General features: G+C 38.9%; 1 non-coding gene across 1 annotated transcript; it reads left to right on the forward strand.

Annotated features, from left to right (window-relative positions):
* The first annotated feature begins 7,150 nt into the window (after positions 1–7,150).
* On the forward strand, positions 7,151–7,258 carry LOC112699715 (small nucleolar RNA R71). The gene has a single exon (XR_003152657.1). It is a non-coding gene; the product is annotated as a small nucleolar RNA R71 (small nucleolar RNA).
* Positions 7,259–22,085: the final 14,827 nt, after the last annotated feature.

Raw genomic sequence — 22,085 nt, forward strand, 5'->3', positions numbered from 1 at the left:
GAATAAAACATAAAGATAAAGATAGAGATACTTATGCAATTCATTGGTGGGAATTTCAGATAAGCGCAAGAAGATGTTGTGTCCCTTCCGTCTCTCTGCTTTCCTACTGTCTTCATCCAATCCTTCTTACTCCTTTCCATGGCAAGCTTATGCAAGGGTTTCACCGTTGTCAGTGGCTACCTCCCATCCTCTCAGTGGAAATGTTCAACGCACCCTGTCACGGCACGGCTATCCATCTGTCGGTTCTCAATCAGGCCGGAATAGAATCCAGTGATTCTTTTGCGTCTGTCACTAACGCCCCGCCCTCAGGAGTTTGAAGCATGTCACAGTCATTCAATCATTGAATCCTACTCAGAATACCACAGACAAGGTTAAACCTTCCGGATTCTCTTGAATGCCGCCATCAGTTCTAGCCTATACCACGAAGACTCTGATCTCACGGAATGGCTGGCTCGGTTGTCAGGCGAGCTCTCGATTGTCAGGCGATCAACCATGCATCGTGTATCAGGAATCCAAGAGATATTCACCCAATCTAAGGTAGAACGGAGGTGGTTGTCAGTCACACGTTCATAGGTGAGAATGATGATGAGTGTCACGGATCATCACATTCATCAAGTTGAAGAACAAGTGATATCTTAGAACAAGAACAAGCGGAATTGAATAGAAGAACAATAGTAATTGCATTAATACTCGAGGTACAGCAGAGCTCCACACCTTAATCTATGGTGTATAGAAACTCCACCGTTGAAAATACATAAGAACAAGGTCTAGGCATGGCCGTGAGGCCAGCCTCCCAATGATCTAAGATAGCATCAAAACAAGGATAGCTACCAAGATGATCAAAGGATCTAAAATGATCCAAAGATGAAAATACAATAGTAAAAGGTCCTACTTATAGAGAACTAGTAGCCTAGGGTTTACAGAGATGAGTAAATGACATAAAAATCTACTTCCGGGCCCACTTGGTGTGTGCTTGGGCTGAGCAATGAAGCATTTTCGTGTAGAGACTCTTCTTGGAGTTAAACACCAGCTTTGGTGCCAGTTTGGGCGTTTAACTCCCATTCTTGTGCCAGTTCCGGCGTTTAACGCTGGGAATTCTGAAGGTGACTTTGGACGCCGGTTTGGGCCATCAAATCTTGGGCAAAGTATGGACTATCATATATTGCTGGAAAGCCCAGGATGTCTACTTTCCAACGCCGTTGAGAGCGCGCCAATTGGGCTTCTGTAGCTCCAGAAAATCCACTTCGAGTGCAGGGAGGTCAGAATCCAACAGCATCTGCAGTCCTTTTCAGTCTCTGAATCAGATTTTTGCTCAGGTCCCTCAATTTCAACCAGAAAATACCTGAAATCACAGAAAAACACACAAACTCATAGTAAAGTCCAGAAAAGTGATTTTTAACTAAAAACTAATAAAAATATACTAAAAACTAACTAGATCAGACTAAAAACATACTAAAAACAATGCCAAAAAGCGTACAAATTATCCGCTCATCACTTTCCCACTTGAATATGGGCTACTAGAGACAGATGGTCAACTTAGAGCTCTTTGTGGCTTTACGAGTAAGAGGGAGATGGGTAGTGGTTGGAGTTGTCAGGCAAGGTTCGATACAGTTGCATTCTCAAAGTTGATGCACAAGGATTGGTGTAGAGCTCAATTGAATGGGTCTAGGAAGTTGTTTGGAAGTCTTAGTGAGAATTCAGATTGCTTGCCACCCGGTTGGGACAATAATGATCAATAAGAAGACGGGTGTAAAAGCAAGGTTTGGGATCCCGGAATTCAGTCTAACAATCAACACTCTTGGGGCCTTGTCACTTGTTCACATTTGCTTGGAAGCTTGATGTGCCTAGTTTGGGATCACGGAGGCTATTGGAATTGCAAGCATTAGTGGGGATTCCTGGAAGAGTTCAAGCATAAGTCGCCCTAACAAGGAGCTCACTAAATGTCCAACTTAAGGACTTTAACTAAAAGTGCTAGGTGGGAGACAACCCACCATGGTATGATCGTTCTTTTTTATTCTTAGTTTTATTTTAATTCATCTTTGTCTGTGTTCATTCATATATCATACATCATCCCTACATTCTGCATATATAAAAAAAGGAGGAGAGCCATAGACGCTTACACGCTCGTGACGCATATGCGCCCCTCTTGGCTTGGGCGACCCACACGAAAGCGTGCATGGCGCGCACACGTGCCTATGATTATCGGCGTAAATGAGTATTTGGGCCGAAAGTTATGATGGCCTCGTGCTGGGTTCGTGATAGAAGCACAAATTGACCCACGCATACGCATCCCTAACACGTACGCATCCTTTTCACCACTTTGCTATCCACGCGTGCGCGTACATGCCGCACACGCATCAATTGAAATTTTGCCCCACTGCGAAAGTTACAGTGAGTTGTGTGTGCGCGGTGCTAGCCTCGCGCTAGAGGCACTGCCTTGGTCACGCGTAAGCATACCCGACGCCTCCACCTCCCTTTCCCTTTTGTGCGCCTATGCGTCTGCACGCAGTACGCGTACGCGTCGGTCGCGCCACATCACTTATGCAGCGCGCAGCCCTGTTCCGCGTTTTCTCTACCTTCTTTTCTCTTCTTCTCTTTTCAAATCCTAAAGAAGAGAATGTGCAATGAATTCCAAAAACATCTATGAAGATCAGTATTAATTAGATGAGTGGGGCTTTTAGCTTTTTGCCTCTGAATAGTTTTGGCATCTCACTTTATCCTTTGAAATTCAGAATGATTTGCTTCTTTAGGAACTCAGAGTCCAGATAGTGTTATTGATTCTCCTAGTTAAGTATGATGATTCTTGAACACAGCTACTTATGAGTCTTGGCTGTGGCCCAAAGCACTCTGTCTTCCAGTATTACCACCGGATACATACATGCCACAGACACATAATTGGGTGAACCTTTTCAGATTGTGACTCAGCTTTGCTAGAGTCCCCAATTAGAGGTGTCCAGGGTTCTTAAGCACACTCTTTTTGCCTTGGATCACAACTTTATTTCTTTCTTTTTCTTTCTCTTCCTTTCTTTTTCTCTCTTTTTTTTCGAAATTTTTTTTTGAATCACTACTTTTTCTTGCTTCAAGAATCATTTTAATGATTTTTGAGATCCTCAGTAACATGTCTCCTTTTTCATCATTCTTTCAAGAGCCAACATTCATGAACCACAAATTCAAAAGACATATGCACTGTTTAAGCATACATTCAGAAAACAAAAGTATTGCCACCACATCAACATAATCAAACTGTTATAAAATTCAAAATTCATGCAATTCTTTTCTTTTTCAATTAAGCACATTTTTCATTTAAGAAAGGTGATGGATTCATAGGACATTCATAACTTTAAGGCACAGACACTAAGACACTAATGATCACAAGACACAAACATAGAGAAACATAAGCATAAATTTTCGAAAAAAAACAGAAAAATAAAGAACAAGGAAATTAAAGAACGGGTCCACCTTAGTGATGGCGGCTTGTTCTTCCTCTTGAAGATCCTATGGAGCGCTTGAGCTCCTCAATGTCTCTTCCTTGTCTTTGTTGCTCCTCTCTCATGATTCTTTGATCTTCTCTAATTTCATGGAGGAGAATGGAATGTTCTTGGTGCTCCACCCTTAGTTGTCCCATGTTGGAACTCAATTCTCCTAGGGAGGTGTTTAGTTGCTCCCAATAGTTTTGTGGAGGAAAGTGCATTCCTTGAGGAATCTCAGGGATCTCATGATGAGTGGGGTCTCTTGTGTGCTCCATCCTCTTCTTAGTGATGGGCTTGTCCTCATCAATGGGGATGTCTCCCTCTATGTCAACTCCAACTGAATAACAGAGGTGACAAATGAGATGAGGAAAGGCTAACCTTGCCAAGGTAGAGGACTTGTCCGCCACCTTATAAAGTTCTTGGGCTATGACCTCATGAACCTCTATTTCTTCTCCAATCATGATGCTATGAATCATGATGGCCCGTTCTATAGTAACTTCGGACCGGTTGCTAGTGGGAATGATTGAGCGTTGAATAAACTCTAACCATCCTCTAGCCACGGGTTTGAGGTCATGCCTTCTTAGTTGAACCGGCTTCCCTCTTGAATCTCTCTTCCATTGGGCGCCCTCTTCACAAATGATTGTGAGGACTTGGTCCAACCTTTGATCAAAGTTGACCCTTCTAGTGTAAGGATGTTCATCTCCTTGCATCATGGGCAAGTTGAAGGCCAACCTTACATTTTCCGGACTAAAATCCAAGTATTTCCCCCGAACTATAGTAAGCCAATTCTTTGGGTCCGGGTTCACACTTTGATCATGGTTCTTGGTAATCCATGCATTGGCATAGAACTCTTGAACCATTAAGATTTCGACTTGTTGAATGGGGTTGGTAAGAACTTCCCAACCTCTTCTTCGGATCTCATGTCGGATCTCCGGATATTCACTCTTTTTGAGTTTAAAAGGGGCCTCGGGGATCACCTTCTTCAAGGCCACAACTTCATAGAAGTGGTCTTGATGCACCCTTGAGATGAATCTCTCCATCTCCCATGACTCGGAGGTAGAAGCTTTTGCTTTCCCTTTCCTCTTTCTAGAGGTTTCTCCGGCCTTGGATGCCATAAATGGTTATGGAAAAACAAAAAGCAATGCTTTTACCACACCAAACTTAAAAGGTTTGCTCGTCCTCGAGCAAAAGAAGAAAGAAGAGAGTAGAAGAAGAAGAAATGAGAAAGAAGGGAATGGCTTTTGTGTTCGGCCAAAAAGGGGAAGAAGTGGTGTTTAGGTTGTGTGAAAATGAAGGAGTGAATATGGGTTTATATAGGGGTGGGGGGGTATGGTTCGGTCATGTATGGGTGGGTTTGGGAGGGAAAGTGATTTGAATTTGAATGGTGGGGTAGGTGGGGTTTTATGAAGGATGGATGTGAGTGGTGAAGAGAAAGATGGGATTTGATAGGTGAAGGGTTTTTGGGGAAGAGGTGTTGAGGTGATTGGTGAATGGGTGAAGAAGAGAGAGAGTGGTAGGGTAGGTGGGGATCCTGTGGTGTCCACAGATCCTGAGGTGTAAAGGAAAAGTCATCCCTGCACCAAATGGCATGCAAAAATGCGTTTTGAGCCAATTCTGGCATTAAACGCCGGGCTGGTGCCCATTTCTGGCGTTTAACGCCAAGTGCTTGCCCTTTTCTGGCGTTTAACGCCAGTCTGGTGCCCCTTTTTGGCATTAAACGCCCAGAATGGTGCCAGACTGGGCGTTAAACGCCCATCTGCTAGCCTTACTGGCGTTTAAACGCCAGCAGGTTCTTCCTCCAGAGTGTGCTATTTTTCTTTCTGTTTTTCATTCTGTTTTTGCTTTTTCAATTGTTTTTGTGACTTCTCATGATCATCAACCTACAGAAAACATAAAATAACAAAGAAAAATATATAAAATATAACATTGGGTTGCCTCCCAACAAGCGCTTCTTTAATGTCAGTAGCTTGACAGTGGGCTCTCATGGAGCCTCAGAGATGCTCAGAGCAATGTTGGAACCTCCCAACACCAAACTTAGAGTTTGAATGTGGGGGTTCAACACCAAACTTAGAAGTTGGTTGTGGCCTCCCAACACCAAACTTAGAGTTTGACTGTGGGGGCTTTGTTGGGCTCTGTTTTGAGAGGAGCTCTTCATGCTTCCTCTCCATGATGACAGAGGGGTATCCTTGAGCCTTAAACACAAAGGATTCTTCATTCACTTGAATGATCAATTCTCCTCTATCAACATCAATCACAACCTTTGCTGTGGCTAGGAAGGGTCTGCCTAGGATGATGGATTCATACATGCACTTCCTAGTCTCTAGGACTATGAACTCAGCAGGGATGTAATGGTCTTCAACTTTTACCAGAACATCCTCTACAAGTCCATAAGCTTGTTTTCTTGAGTTGTCTGCCATCTCTAGTGAGATTTTTGCAGCTTGCACCTCAAAGATCCCTAGCTTCTCCATTACAGAGAGAGGCATGAGGTTTACACTTGACCCTAAGTCACACAAGGCCTTCTTGAAGGTCATGGTTCCTATGGTACAAGGTATTGAAAACTTCCCAGGATCCTGTCTCTTTTGAGGCAGTTTCTGCCTAGACAAGTCATCCAGTTCTTTCGTGAGCAAAAGAGGTTCATCATCCCAAGTCTCATTTCCAAATAACTTGTCATTTAGCTTCATGATTGCTCCAAGGTATTTAGCAACTTGCTCTTCAGTGACATACTCATCCTCTTCAGAGGAGGAATATTCATCAGAGTTCATGAATGGCAGAAGTAAGTCCAATAGAATCTCTATGGTCTCATTTTGAGCTTCAGATTCCCATGGCTCCTCATTGGGGAACTCATTGGAGGTCAGTGGACGTCCATTGAGGTGTTCCTCAGTGGCATTCACTGCCTCTCCCTCCTCTCCTAATTCGGCCATGTTGATGGCCTTGCACTCTCCTTTTGGATTTTCTTCTGTATTGCTTGGAAGAGTACTAGGAGGGAGTTCAGTAATTTTCTTGCTCAGCTGACCCACTTGTGCCTCCAAATTTCTAATGGAGGACCTCGTTTCAGTCATGAAACTTTGAGTGGTTTTGATTATATCAGAGACCATGGTTGCTAAGTCAGAGTTACTCTGCTTAGAACTCTCTGTCTGTTGCTGAGAAGATGATGGAAAAGGCTTGCCATTGCTAAACCTGTTTCTTCCACCATTATTGTTATTGAAACCTTGTTGAGGTCTCTGTTGATCCTTCCATGAGAGATTTGGATGATTTCTCCATGAAGAATTATAGGTGTTTCCATAAGGTTCTCCCATGTAATTCACCTCTTCCATTGAAGGGTTCTCAGGATCATAAGCTTCTTCTTCAGATGAAGCTTCCTTAGTACTGCTTGGTGCATTTTGCATTCCAGACAGACTTTGAGAAATCATATTGACTTGCTGAGTCAATATTTTGTTCTGAGCCAATATGGCATTCAGAGTGTCAATCTCAAGAACTCCTTTCTTCTGATTAGTCCCATTGTTCACAGGATTCCTTTCAGAAGTGTACATGAATTGGTTATTTGCAACCATTTCAATCAGCTCTTGAGCTTCTGTAAGCGTCTTCTTCAGATGAAGAGATCCTCCAGCAGAGCTATCCAAAGACATCTTGGACAGTTCAGAGAGACCATCATAGAAAATTCCTATGATGCTCCATTCAGAAAGCATATCAGAGGGACACTTTCTGATTAATTGTTTGTATCTTTCCCAAGCTTCATAGAGGGATTCTCCTTCCTTCTGTCTGAAGGTTTAGACTTCCACTCTAAGCTTACTCAATTTTTGAGGTGGAAAGAACTTTGCCAAGAAGGCATTGACTAGCTTTTCCCAAGAGTTCAGGCTTTCCTTAAGTTGTGAATCCAACCATGTTCTAGCTCTGTCTCTTACAGCAAAAGGGAATAGCATAAGTCTGTAGACCTCAGGGTTAACCCCATTAGTCTTGACAGTGTCACAGATTTGCAAGAACTCAGCTAAGAACTGATGAGGATCTTCCAATGGAAGTCCATGAAACTTGCAATTCTGTTGCATTAGAGAAACTAATTGAGGCTTAAGCTCAAAGTTGTTTGCTCCAATGGCAGGGATAGAGATGCTTCTCCCATAGAAGTCGGGGGTAGGTGCAGTAAAGTCACCCAGCACCTTCCTTGCATTGTTGGTATTGTTGTTGTTTTCGGCTGCCATGGGTTCTTCTTCTTTGAAGATTTCTGTTAGGTCCTCTACAGAGAGTTGTGCCTTGGCTTCTCTTAGCTTTCTCTTCAAGGTCCTTTCAGGTTCAGGATCACCCTCAACAAGAATGCTTTTGTCTTTGCTCCTGCTTATATGAAAGAGAAGAGAACAAGGAAATATGGAATCCTCTATGTCACAATATAGAGATTCCTTGAGGTATCAGAGGAAAAGAAAAATGGAAGACAGAGGTAGAAAGTTCGAACTTATCAAAAAAAGATGGAGTTTGAATTGTGTATTAAGGAATAGTGTTAGTCCATAAATAGAAGGATGTGAAAAGATGGGAAGACATTTTCGAAAATTAAGTAAAATATTTTAAAAACATTTTGAAAAATACTAATTGATTTTCGAAAACCAAGAGTGGAAAAGAAATCAAGTGATTTTTGAAAAAGATTTTGAAATTAGAAATCAAAAAGATTTGATTGAAAACTATTTTGAAGAAGATGTGGTTAAGAAGATATGATTAGTTTTAAAAAAGATGTGATTGAGAAGATATGATTTGAAAAACATTTTAAAAAAAAGATTTGATTTTAAAAATTAATGACTTGGCTAACAAGAAAAGATATGATTCAAACATTAAACCTTTCTCAACAGAAAAGGCAACAAACTTGAAATGTTGAATCAAATCATTAATTGATAGCAAGTATTTTTGAAAATGGAAAGAAATTGATTTTGAAAAAGATTTGATTGAAAAGATATGATTTGAAAAAGATTTGATTTTGAAAAATTTTGAAAACTTGAAAAAAAATTGCATTAAAAACAAAATCTTCCCTCTTGTGTCATCCTAGCGTTAAACGCCCAGAATGGTGCACATTCTGGCGTTTAACGCCCAAAACTATACCCTTTTGGGCGTTAAACGCCCAGCCAGGTACCCTGGCTGGCGTTTAAACGCCAGTTTGCCTTCCTCACTGGGCGTTTTGAACGCCCAGCTTTTTCTGTGTAATTCCTCTGCTGTATGTTCTGTATCTTCAATTCTCTGTATTATTGACTTGAAAAGACTCAAATTAAAAATATTTTTTGATTTTTAATAATAAGGAATAATCAAAATGCAACCATAATCAAATAACAATGCATGCAAGACACCAAACTTAGCAGTTTGTATACTACTGACACTAACAAAATGAGAATGCATATGAGACACATAAACACTCAAGTCAATAGAATTCAAAGATCAGAGCAATGAAATCATCAAGAACAACTTGAAGATTACTTAAGACACATGAATGAATGCAAGAAGAACAGAAACATGCAATTGACACCAAATTTAATATGAGACTCTAGACTCAAACAAGAAATATTTTTGGATTTTATGATTTTGTAATTTTTTTTGTGATTTTTTTTTCGAAAATTAGAAAAGAAAATAAAGGTATCAAAATTCTTAATGAGAATTCTAGGAATCATGCAATGTTAGTCTAAAGCTTTAGTCTAAAGAAATTAGACATGGCTAGCTAAGCTTCAGCAGAACATTGCATTCAAGAGCTAAATTGATGAAGATCAATCAGCTTTAGTGATGATAAGAACATCACCTTGAAACACTAGAATTCATTCTTAAGAACTCTGAAGAAAAACACCTAATCTAAGCAACAAGATGAACCGTCAGTTGTCCATACTCGAACAATCCCCGGCAACGGTGCCAAAAACTTGGTGCGCGAAATTGTGATCACTACAACTCCGCACAACTAACCAGCAAGTGTACTGGGTCGTCCAAGTAATAAACCTTACGCGAGTAAGGGTCGATCCCACAGAGATTGTTGGTATGAAGCAAGCTATGGTCATCTTGTAAATCTTAGTCAGGCAAACTCAAATGGATATGCGTGATATATGAATAAAACATAAAGATAAAGATAGAGATACTTATCCAATTCATTGGTGGGAATTTCAGATAAGTGGATGAAGATGCTGTGTCCCTTCCGTCTCTCTGCTTTCCTACTGTCTTCATCCAATCCTTCTTACTCCTTTCCATGGCAAGCTTATGCAAGGGTTTCACCGTTGTCAGTGGCTACCTCCCATCCTCTCAGTGGAAATGTTCAACGCACCCTGTCACGGCACGGCTATCCATCTGTCGGTTCTCAATCAGGCCGGAATAGAATCCAGTGATTCTTTTGCGTCTGTCACTAACGCCCCGCCCTCAGGAGTTTGAAGCACGTCACAGTCATTCAATCATTGAATCCTACTCAGAATACCACAGACAAGGTTAAACCTTCCGGATTCTCTTGAATGCCGCCATCAGTTCTAGCCTATACCACGAAGACTCTGATCTCACAGAATGGCTGGCTCGGTTGTCAGGCGAGCACTCGGTTGTCAGGCGATCAACCATGCATCGTGTATCAGGAATCCAAGAGATATTCACCCAATCTAAGGTAGAACGGAGGTGGTTGTCAGTCACACGTTCATAGGTGAGAATGATGATGAGTGTCACGGATCATCACATTCATCAAGTTGAAGAACATTAGAACAAGAACAAGCGGAATTGAATAGAAGAACAATAGTAATTGCATTAATACTCGAGGTACAGCAGAGCTCCACACCTTAATCTATGGTGTGTAGAAACTCCACCGTTGAAAATACATAAGAACAAGGTCTAGGCATGGCCGTGAGGCCAGCCTCCCAATGATCTAAGATAGCATCAAAACAAGGATAGCTACCAAGATGATCAAAGGATCTAAAATGATCCAAAGATGAAAATACAATAGTAAAAGGTCCTACTTATAGAGAACTAGTAGCCTAGGGTTTACAGAGATGAGTAAATGACATAAAAATCCACTTCCGAGCCCACTTGGTGTGTGCTTGGGCTGAGCAATAAAGCATTTTCGTGTAGAGACTCTTCTTGGAGTTAAACACCAGCTTTGGTGCCAGTTTGGGCGTTTAACTCCCATTCTTATGCCAGTTCCGGCGTTTAACGCTGGGAATTCTGAAGGTGACTTTGGACGCCGGTTTGGGCCATCAAATCTTGGGCAAAGTATGGACTATCATATATTGCTGGAAAGCCCAGGATGTCTACTTTCCAACGCCGTTGAGACCGCGCCAATTGAGCTTCTGTAGCTCCAGAAAATCCACTTCGAGTGTAGGGAGGTCAGAATCCAACAGCATCTGCAGTCCTTTTCAGTCTCTGAATCAGATTTTTGCTCAGGTCCCTCAATTTCAGCCAGAAAATACCTGAAATCACAGAAAAACACACAAAATCATAGTAAAGTCCAGAAAAGTAATTTTTAACTAAAAACTAATAAAAATATACTAAAAACTAACTAGATCAGACTAAAAACATACTAAAAACAATGCCAAAAAGCGTACAAATTATCCGCTCATCACTTTCCCACTTGAATATGGGCTACTAGAGACAGATGGTCAACTTAGAGCTCTTTGTGGCTTTACGAGTAAGAGGGAGATGGGTAGTGGTTGGAGTTGTCAGGCAAGGTTCGATACAGTTGCATTCTCAAAGTTGATGCACAAGGATTGGTGTAGAGATCAATTGAATGGGTCTAGGAAGTTGTTTGGAAGTCTTAGTGAGAATTCAGATTGCTTGCCACCCGGTTGGGACAATAATGATCAATAAGAAGACGGGTGTAAAAGCAAGGTTTGGGATCCCGGAATTCAGTCTAACAATCAACACTCTTGGGGCCTTGTCACTTGTTCACATTTGCTTGGAAGCTTGATGTGCCTAGTTTGGGATCACGGAGGCTATTGGAATTGCAAGCATTAGTGGGGATTCCTGGAAGAGTTCAAGCATAAGTCGCCCTAACAAGGAGCTCACTAAATGTCCAACTTAAGGACTTTAACTAAAAGTGCTAGGTGGGAGACAACCCACCATGGTATGATCGTTCTTTTTTATTCTTAGTTTTATTTTAATTCATCTTTGTCTGTGTTCATTCATATATCATACATCATCCCTACATTCTGCATATATAAAAAAAGGAGGAGAGCCATAGACGCTTACACGCTCGTGACGCATATGCGCCCCTCTTGGCTTGGGCGACCCACACGAAAGCGTGCATGGCGCGCACACGTGCCTATGATTATCGGCGTAAATGAGTATTTGGGCCGAAAGTTATGATGGCCTCGTGCTGGGTTCGTGATAGAAGCACAAATTGACCCACGCATACGCATCCCTAACACGTACGCATCCTTTTCACCACTTTGCTATCCACGCGTGCGCGTACATGCCGCACACGCATCAATTGAAATTTTGCCCCACTGCGAAAGTTACAGTGAGTTGTGTGTGCGCGGTGCTAGCCTCGCGCTAGAGGCACTGCCTTGGTCACGCGTAAGCATACCCGACGCCTCCACCTCCCTTTCCCTTTTGTGCGCCTATGCGTCTGCACGCAGTACGCGTACGCGTCGGTCGCGCCACATCACTTATGCAGCGCGCAGCCCTGTTCCGCGTTTTCTCTACCTTCTTTTCTCTTCTTCTCTTTTCAAATCCTAATTCTCTCTCTTCCTCTTTCTCCTTTCTTCTTCATTCTTCTTCTTCTCTCTCTCTCCTACTTTTCTCTCTCCTTTTCTTCTTTCCTCTTCCTTTCTCACTTTCTTCTCTTTCCTTCTCATCCTTATTCTCTTTCATTCTCTTTTACATATTGCATTTTTTTTTACGTTCTTTCATTGCATTTTAATTTTGTTCATGCCTTTATCTTCTTTTCTCGTTTCTTATTTTATCATTGGTGTTAAATGTTCTTATTCAACTGTTGCATCTTTTTCTTGTATTATTTTGGTGCTTAATGACTTGTTTTATATTATTGGGTGACATTATTTCTAAGTCAATGCTACTCTTTTATGATACTTGTATTCTTTTTGCATTGGTAGAAACTTATACCATTTTTCATACCCACTCTCCCCCATTGTCGCAATTTTTTGCACTATTGATATGCCACTTGCTTCTACTGTTTTCTCACTTGCATGTTGTAGCTACCATGTAGTTGAGATCCTCATTATTTGGCATTAACCCACACATACTTTACTTGTTTTCTTATCTTTGCTTCTGGCTTATTCTTCTTCCTTTTTCTCTTCTTTAAGGATGGCCACCGAGGAGGAAAAAGGAAAGTTTCTAATGGGGCAATAAACAAGTCCACCGCACAATCTTTGGAGAAAAAGCGTCAGTTGGAGCCACCCGTCCACTTGCATGTCTTTGCATGCACCGAGGACGGTGCAATCTTTAAGTGTGGGAAAGTCGATACTGACTTCTGCGGGTAACTACTTTCTGACTCAACACCAATGTTTAATTTTCCTTGTTAAATTAGTTATTGCATTTGCATGTTTGATTGCATGTTTGTTTGACTTTGTGCATATTTTACCACTACTTGGTTAAAGTAATATTTTCTTTTTCAAGAAATTTTTTATAACATTTCACTAATTTGAATTAAATTTTTGTTAAACCTTGCTTGAAGAAATTTTATTTTGGAACATGTTTTAGAGCTCGAACACACAATACCAGTGAGATTTTGAGCCCAATTGATTGGTTACATTTTATCAACCAATATTTTATTTTTGGTGTGTGTTGTTCTCTCTAAAACTGTGATCTTTGTCTTGCTTAATTCTATATTTCCATGGTTTATTGTATGCATGCACTTATGTGATTCAGGCCTTTGTTTCACTGAGCTTACATATCCATATAGCCCTACCCTTTCATTATCCTTTACAAACTAATGTGAGCCTATTTTACCCCTTTTATTCTCTACATTAGCACATCACTATCTCTAAGCAGAAAACAATAATGTCCTTAATTTGAATCTTTGGTCAGCTTAGACTGGTGAGAGTGTTCATGATTTAAGTGTGGGGAAATTGGGTTTGCCAATATTTGGTTTGAGAATTAGGCATTGTATAATTTTTGTGAATTTGTGAAAAAGATGGTTAAGCACATATTCTTGCATTCAATACCTTAATCATATGCATTGAGAAAAACAAAAGAAAATAATAATAATAATAATAATAATAATAATAATAACAACAACAACAACAACAACAATAATAAAAAGGGACAAAATATCCCAAGTTAAGTAATAATATCAATGCATATGAGTTGTACTTGAATTTGGGATGCATGAATATGTGGTAAACATAGTTAATGGGCAGTTAGATTTTGCATTGTAATTACATGGAATGTCTTAGGCTAAGTGAGAAGTTTAGGTTAATCAAGGATTCAGATTTTAGTCCACCTGACCAAATAAAATCCTACCTTGACCCTAACCCCATTACAACCTTAAAAGACTTCTTGATATGTGTAGTCATGCATTAAATTTTTGTTGATTGGTAGAAGAAGAGCAAGCCTTAGAAAGCAAGATTAGTAGAGAACCGAGAGACTCGACCCTCAAACACTAGAGTGATTAGAGTGTATACACTTCTAGTGAGGGTTCGATCCTCGATTCTTTGTTCCCGGCTTTCATGAGCTATTTTCTTTTGCAAGTGTACTTCATTTTTATAATTTGAATTAGTGGAACTCAGTTATGTTTGTTCTTAAAAAATTTATTTACTTTTAACCAAGTAGGTAGAAACATTCTGCATTTAGTTGCATTCATATAGATAGGTTGCATCTCATACTTTCTACCATTCATCTTCACTCTTATAGCTTCTCTTGAACTTAGCATGAGGACATGCTAATGTTTAAGTGTAGGAAGATTTGATGCACCACTATTTCGTGGTAAATCTTGTGCTTAATTAAGTGGATTTTATCCACTATTCTCACACTTATTCATGTAAATTGCATGTTTTACATTTTCCTTCCTGATTTTGTGCTATGATTGAAAACATGTTTCTTTGGTCTTAATTTAGCTAATTTTAATCCTCTCTTATTACCATTCGATGCCATGATATGTGTGTTAAGTATGTTCAGAGATTACAGGGCAGGAATTGCTTAGAGGATGGAAAGAAAGCATGCAAAAGTGGAAGGAATACAAGAAGCTGAAGGAACTGCAAAGCTGTCAGCCCTGAACTCTTCGCACTCAATTGATCATAACTTGATCTATGGAGATTCAAATGAGGTGGTTTCAGTTGCGTTGGAAAGCTAACATCCGGGGCTTCAAAAATGATATATAATTTGCCATAGTTGCCACGCACTAGACGACGCACACGCGGCATGGATGCGCACGCGCGCATTTGCGAAATTTCAGCGACCCAGAAATCGCTGGGGGCGGTTTCTGGGCTGTTTTTGACCCAGTTTTCGACCCAAAAAACACAGATTAGAGGCTGCAGAGTGGAGGAATGAAGGAGACACTTCTCATTATTCACAATTTAGGTTTTAGATGTAGTTCTAGAGAGAGGCTCTCTCCTCTCTCTAGGGTTTAGGATTCCTAATTTTATGCTTTTGAGTTGGATATTACAGAGTTACTACCTCCGTTGAAGTTTTTATAATTCTAGTTTGTTTCTTATTCCTTTACTCTTTTATTTCCTATTTACTTTGTTTAGATTTATATGGATAGCTTTGATTTTGGAATTAATTAATGCAAAGATACTTTTCCATTTAATTTCATTATTTCTTGATTATTTTCAATTGAGTTTACTTGCCATGTCTTCTTCTTACTCCCTTTACATGTATGCGAAAATGGCATCCATGTCAATGGATTAGGCTTCCAACTTGGCTTTGGAGTTGGATTAATATTTGGAGACCCTTGAGTTAGAAAACTCAAGAGTTAAATAGTAACTGGAAGTTGTTGGCTCAACTACTTGACTTTCCTTCATTCGTTGAGGATTAACTAAGTAGAAACAACAACCTATTATTATTAATCTTGGGAAATCCAATAAGGATAGAATTTCCAATTAATCTTCTCCTAGCCAAGGCTTTTTATTTCAATTGCATAAAACCTCTTGTTAATTTTTCTTGCTTTAAATTATAATTAATTATTTTATCATTCCTCACTCTAAAAATTCTCAGAAAAACCCATAACCAATAATAACACACTTTCCTGCAATTCCTTGAGAGACGACCCGAGGTTTGAATACTTCGGTTTATTTTTATTGGGTTTATTATTTGTGACAAATAATTCTTTTATATGAAAGGATTATTGTTGGTTTAGAAACTATACTTTCAACGAGAATTTATTTGTGAAATTCTAAACCACACAAAAATCCGTTCATCACCACTCCCAAAAATACTTTCGTTATGTAATGTACATCCATACATACAATACAAATTATAAAGACTCATATAGAGTACATCCATATATATACATACATACACACACACACACACACACACACACACACACACACACACACACACACACACACACACACACACACACACACATATATATATATATAATATTACAAGCATTAACCAATACAATTCATATCTCTCTTATAGAATATATCATGATAAAGGCGACGGTACAATAAAAAAATAATCTAAAGCAATACAGAGCATTTCAACAACAACTAAATAAACTATTCGTGACTTCTACGCCCATATCCTGAAAGGGAAAAAATGTAGGGGGTGAGAACATCATCCTCGAAAGGGTTCTCAGTAGATGGTTTTTGGGAATTACTGTAATAAGATATGTGAAGATAAACCGTACCAGTGATTAATAACCGTCTTATGACTCTTTTTCAAAAACAAGGGTTTATAATAAAAGTAAAGTCGAAAATCTTTTCTGAAAGAGGAAACTGTTCATTTAAAACAAGATTCAAACGCCTTTCAAAAGGTTTATCTATGTTGAACCAAAATAGCCTTTCATATTTTTCCAAACCAGAAAAATGAAACCGAAACCAACCATCAGTCCATCTCATTCAACCATGGCCCTAGGCCCAAACACTCCAACCAACAACCAATCACCACAGTCCAACAGAATCTCAGTCGCAAACATAAATAGGAAGATTCAAGCACAAACAAACAGTTATTGCAAGTAGAACAATTAGCAGTTAATCACAAGTAGTCACAAGGCAAATCAAGTACCATATGCACACCCAAACAATGTCACATAGATGCATATGATGCATGCCTATCCTATTGGCTGATGATATCATTTGTCGGTTATAGAGCCAACCCGACAACTCCTGGTAGCTAACCATTGGACTGTCCTTCTGTCGTGCATCCCCACTCGAGTTATACTCATCATAAACTTGATCATAATCATGATCCATATCCAACACCCTCACTGGTGTATATTCACGGGGACGAGCTCATCCGGGGCTTTCACAGTGTCCGGCCACCCTCACGACATAGGGTCAACAGAGTCTCGAGTCTCCACCTGAAGCACGTGGTGGCTAGCCACTGTTTCTTCCAGGAAACTCATGTCTCAGATAGTGGAAGTGCAAAATCACAATTATCAATATCTCAGCATATATCCATTCATTCTCAGCCATGGATCAACATCCATCTCAGCCTTCCGGCTTAAATTCATAATTCATAGTCAGCCATACGACTCATAACTCATTCGACAATCAGCCATAAATCAATAGCATACACAGCCATTCCGGCTCATAACAAAATAGCACTTCCGCCATTCAATATCATCAAATTCATAAAATCGGCATTTAAGCCATAAGTCACTTTTTCTCAATTCATTTCACTTTGAAATCAAGTTTCAACTCTTTTCAGCCTTGGCTTTAAAGTTTTCATTTCTCAAATTATCTCAGGCTCATAAGCCCCTTTTTCTCAAGGTAGGTTCCTTTTTTAAAACAAAGACATTCTCGGCATCCCCTTTCCAAAACTTCCAAAACCATAGAAAGTTAAAGATTCATTTTGAAACATGCAAAATCATCCATCCAACAATGGGAATTTATAACAAAAGTTTCTCGGCAGAGTCCCGAGTCTTTAGGGGAGAATAACGTAACTCAATTCGTCAAATTCATTTAAAATTATTAAAACCTTGGCTTTCTGATTTGAGTAATAAAATAGGATCTATGCCATACCGAGTCATGTAATCAAATATTCCTTTCAAAGCCATTTCCTATACTTAAACAAAACCAGTTTCACTTCCCTGATTAAATTTGAAGCGTTTCAAAATGCTAAGAGAATCATTTTTGTTGTGTTAAACTAGAGTTCAAAGGATACTCTGAAACTTATTTAAAATGTCATAATAATGAGGTTCATCAATCGAAATCCAAATCCTTTTAAAATCACGAAAACTTTCCCAAGGGACAAATCTTTATGCTTAATAGAGAAAAACATAAACCCGTTTTTACCTTTTAAACCAGCCTCAAAGCAAAATTCTCTTTCGAACGACTTGCACCGAAGACATACTATTTTTCTTGGAAAAATAAGGAGGAATCATAATTCTCTTTTCATAATTCTTTCAAAGCGTAACTTCATCGCTTTCATAATTGTTCTAAATAGAGATAATAAAAGAAGCCCTAAGTTCACAACCCTCCAACTAAATAGGAAAGGCATTAAACTCATAATTTTCCCAAATAACATTTCAAATAAAGACTCAGATTTTATAGAAATTTCGACAGCATCTCTCCTAAAACTTGGACTTTGCCTCCCGGTTCAGGTCCCAACTCAACCATTCAACAATCCTTCTCAACGGTTCAAATCCAGAAATTAGTTTGAAAGCAAACTAAATCCAACAGTCATCTCAATTTCACATCTCAAGAAACCTTTTAAAAATCAAATCGTTATCAAACAATTAAACTCATTTCCAAAGCTTTAAAAAATCGGTTTAGCAACAAATCATTTATCAAAAACCAAATCAATTAAAGCAAACCAGGCTGAATTTCAAAGAGTATTCTATCTTTCACAATATCAAGAGAGTCAACTCAACTCAAATCAATTCCCAACGGATTAAACTCAAATTTCAAATCTTTAAAGAATCAACTTCAAAATATTCCATATCACAAAGCCGCACAATAATTTGGCCAAAAAAACATTCATAATCATTCGAGACAATCAATAATACATAAGGCTGCTATAACCACCAAATACACATTGTCTCACATCAGTATCCATATGTAATAATTCCATACATAAAATATAGTTTTCAAAAAGCGCCCCTACATCAAAATCCAAACCATAACCCAAACGCCTTACCGAGTCCTTTCCGCCTCAACCCGAAATCAAAGGCAGCTTCAAAGCACAGCCCCACACATTTTCGTAGCAGCATAAACAGCTCTAAATTACAACAAGCAACCTCAGTTACTAAATCCTAAGAACATCAATATCGTAAAGGATTTAATATACGTACGGGACACTAACGTAGGGCTTTTGAAACATAATTACTTACCGAAATAACAAAATGAGGAAGCTGCGATTCCAGACCAACCCGGCAACAGCTCCGGTAGCGGCCAGAAGCTCCGGTGGGTCAACTATAATAACCACGCAGCATCAAAACCTTTTCAAAATCCAAAGGACAGAAACCACAATTTAAAACCCTTCTAACGCAACAGCCATCTCGTTAGTCTCCTCCTCTCTCGCCTCAGTCCCGATCTGTGACGGAGATGACCCCGTGAGTGATAGTGATTGCCTCAACTGGGCAAGGATGGCAGGACGCGACGGCGATAGTGGTGCCAGGTTGGCGACGCCCTTTTTTCCCTCTTCCGTTCCTCCGCAGTGGTTCACTACTTCTGCTTTCCTTGTGGGCATGTGATGAACGGATTTTTTGACGGTTTAGAATTTCACTAATAAAATCTCGTCGAAGTATAGTTTCTAAACCAAGCAATAATCCTTTCATACAAAAAGTTGTTTGTCACTAAAACAAACCCCTAAATTTATAAACCGAAGTATTCAACCCTCGGGTCGTTCTCCCTAGGAATCGTAATGAAGTGTCTTGTTATTGGTTGAGTTATTTTTGGGGTTTTGATAAGAGGCATGAAAGATAAATGGCAAGAAAGTAAACTAACAACTATAAAAGGCTCTTGGCAAGGTATGAAAATTAGAAGTCCTATCCTAGTTATCCTCCTTAATTGTGATAAAAATTGTTCATTGCTACCACTTAGTTAACCTCTAACCATGGAGGAAAGTCAAGTGGATGAATCAATTTGATTCCTCAAGTCCTAATCAACTCCTAAAGGAAAGACTAGCTTTAGAGGCATTCAAACCAATTAGCAACTTCTAATTATCAATCAACAAAGGAATTAGATAACTCAAGAGTCACTAATTACTCTACCTAGGCCAAGAGGAACAAAACCTACACTAAAATCCAACCAAGCATTTCATCAAACACTTGGAAGGCACACAAGAAAAGCATAGTAAATTGACAACAAGAATGAAATATAACAACAATTATTGCAAAGAATTAACAACAACAATTAAAAGAAACACATTTATTATGAATTACCTTTATTGAATTGAAAGAGAGTAGAAGGAACAATACTAGATCTATAACAAAATACAAGAACAACATAAAAGAGATTACAACAAAAGAATGGAAGAAGAATGAATGTAACTACAAGGAATTGAGATGTAGAAGTAGAAGAAAGCAAAGATTAAAATCTAGATCTAAGATTATTGAACTAAACCTAATCCTAATTCTAGAGAGAAGTGAGAGCTTCTCTCTCTAGAAACTAACTCTAACTACTAAACTAAGCTAAACTAAACTATTGGTTAAAAGTTAGTTGATTCCTCTTCAATCCTTGGCTTAAATAGCATCAGAAATGAATTGGATTGGGCCCACAAGGCTCCTAAAACCGCTGGGGACGATTTCATTAAAGTGGGCCACGGACAGAATCGGCGCGCGCGCACGTGCGCGCGCCCTGAACGCGAAGTAACATATGACAAAATTTATATCATTTTGAAGCCCCGGATGTTAGCTTTCCAACCCAACTAGAACCGCATCATTTGGACCTCTGTAGCTCAAGTTATGGTCAATTAAGTGCGAAGAGGTCGGCTTGACAGCTTTCCGGTTTTTTTCATTTCTTCATGAGTTCTCCAACTTTTCATGCTTTCTTTCTTCATTCCCTTGATCCAATCTTTGCCTCCTAAACCTTAAATCACTTAACAAACATATCAAGGCATCTAATGGAATCAAGGAGAATTAGATTTAGCTATTTTAAGTCCTAAAAATCATGTTTTCACTATTAAGCACAATTAAAGGAGAATATACAAAACCATGTTATTTCATTGAATAAATGTGGATAAAAGGTGATAAAATCCGCTAAAATCAATACAAGATAAACACTACAAATGGGGTTTATCAGCATGGGGGAAAACTGTGTATGTTGGGAATAGGGGGTGGCGGCTGCTGTTGCATTGTTAGGGAGCTGGGTGTGTGCTGGTTTCAGGAAACCGGGTAACCGGGTAGGGTTTCAGGGTTAGGGTTGTGTGTGTTGAGTTTTAGGATTAAGGTAAAATTAGGTACAAGGATAATTTTGTAATTTTAAATAAAAATGGAATAATATAGTAATTAGAAATAAATTCTAATCCAACAATAATAATGTATAAAATACTATTTGTTCATCAACTTCACAAATTATTTTCAATATAATATTCAAATCCAATAATTGGAAATAATATAATTAAATCCTTTATTTTCCCAAAATAGCAGTATTACTATTTTAAAATATTAATTGTTTAGTCCAAATCATATAAAATACTTATTATTTCATAACTGCCAACTTTATAATCTAAATATTGAAAATAATCCAATAATTATAAAATTGGATAATAATCATAACTTATCTCAAATTCAATAAATCAAAACTTGCCTTAATTATCTTTAATAAAGTAATTTCTGAAATTAAGCCTATAAATAACTATATGATTTGAGACTTGATCATAATAAGACTTTTCAAAAGTTCTGGGTCTTACATCTTCTACCTTTCCTTGTTCCCTTGTCTTAATTTTATTACTTTATCTTGTCATTTTCTCCATTCTTCGCATTTTTATGTATTTGCACTCTTGTTACTTTAATTTACATTTAATGCAATTTTATGTTTCATGCCTCTTTTATTGCTTTATTGAGTTGCTATCTTTATTTTCCTTCCTTGGTAGTTGTAGCATTTACTATTTCTTGTCATTTACCATGCTTTCTTTTCATGCCCACCAAGTGTTTGATAAAATGCTTGGTTGGATTTTTTACATAGTTTTTCTCACTCTTGGTTGGAAAATTGTGTGGTTTGGGTGAGTGATGCGTGAGCATCTTTCTTATCTTTTTCTAGTGAATTTGCACTTAAATTGTTGAGTTTAATCAAGAATTAATTATCTTTTACCCACTCTGGATGCTACTTTGAGTCTTGTGCATTTCTGTTTATTTTAGGTAGCATTCAGCTGGATTTGATGGAGTTTCTGCAGCAAAAGAATTAAAGGAGAAAACCAGTGAGGAGCGACGCGTATGCGTACCTGACACGTGCGCGTGATTTGGAGCTTTCTATGGCGACGCGTGGGCGTGGATGATGCATATGCGTGATTTAAAGATTTGCACAGCGACGCGTGCACGTACTTGATGCGTATGCGTGACACGCAGAAAAGACTATCGACGTGTACGCGTGACTGACGCATACGCATGACATGCGCCACATG

This window comes from Arachis hypogaea, chromosome 6 (genome assembly GCF_003086295.3).
Source record: "Arachis hypogaea cultivar Tifrunner chromosome 6, arahy.Tifrunner.gnm2.J5K5, whole genome shotgun sequence".
Classification (NCBI taxonomy): domain Eukaryota; kingdom Viridiplantae; phylum Streptophyta; class Magnoliopsida; order Fabales; family Fabaceae; genus Arachis; species Arachis hypogaea.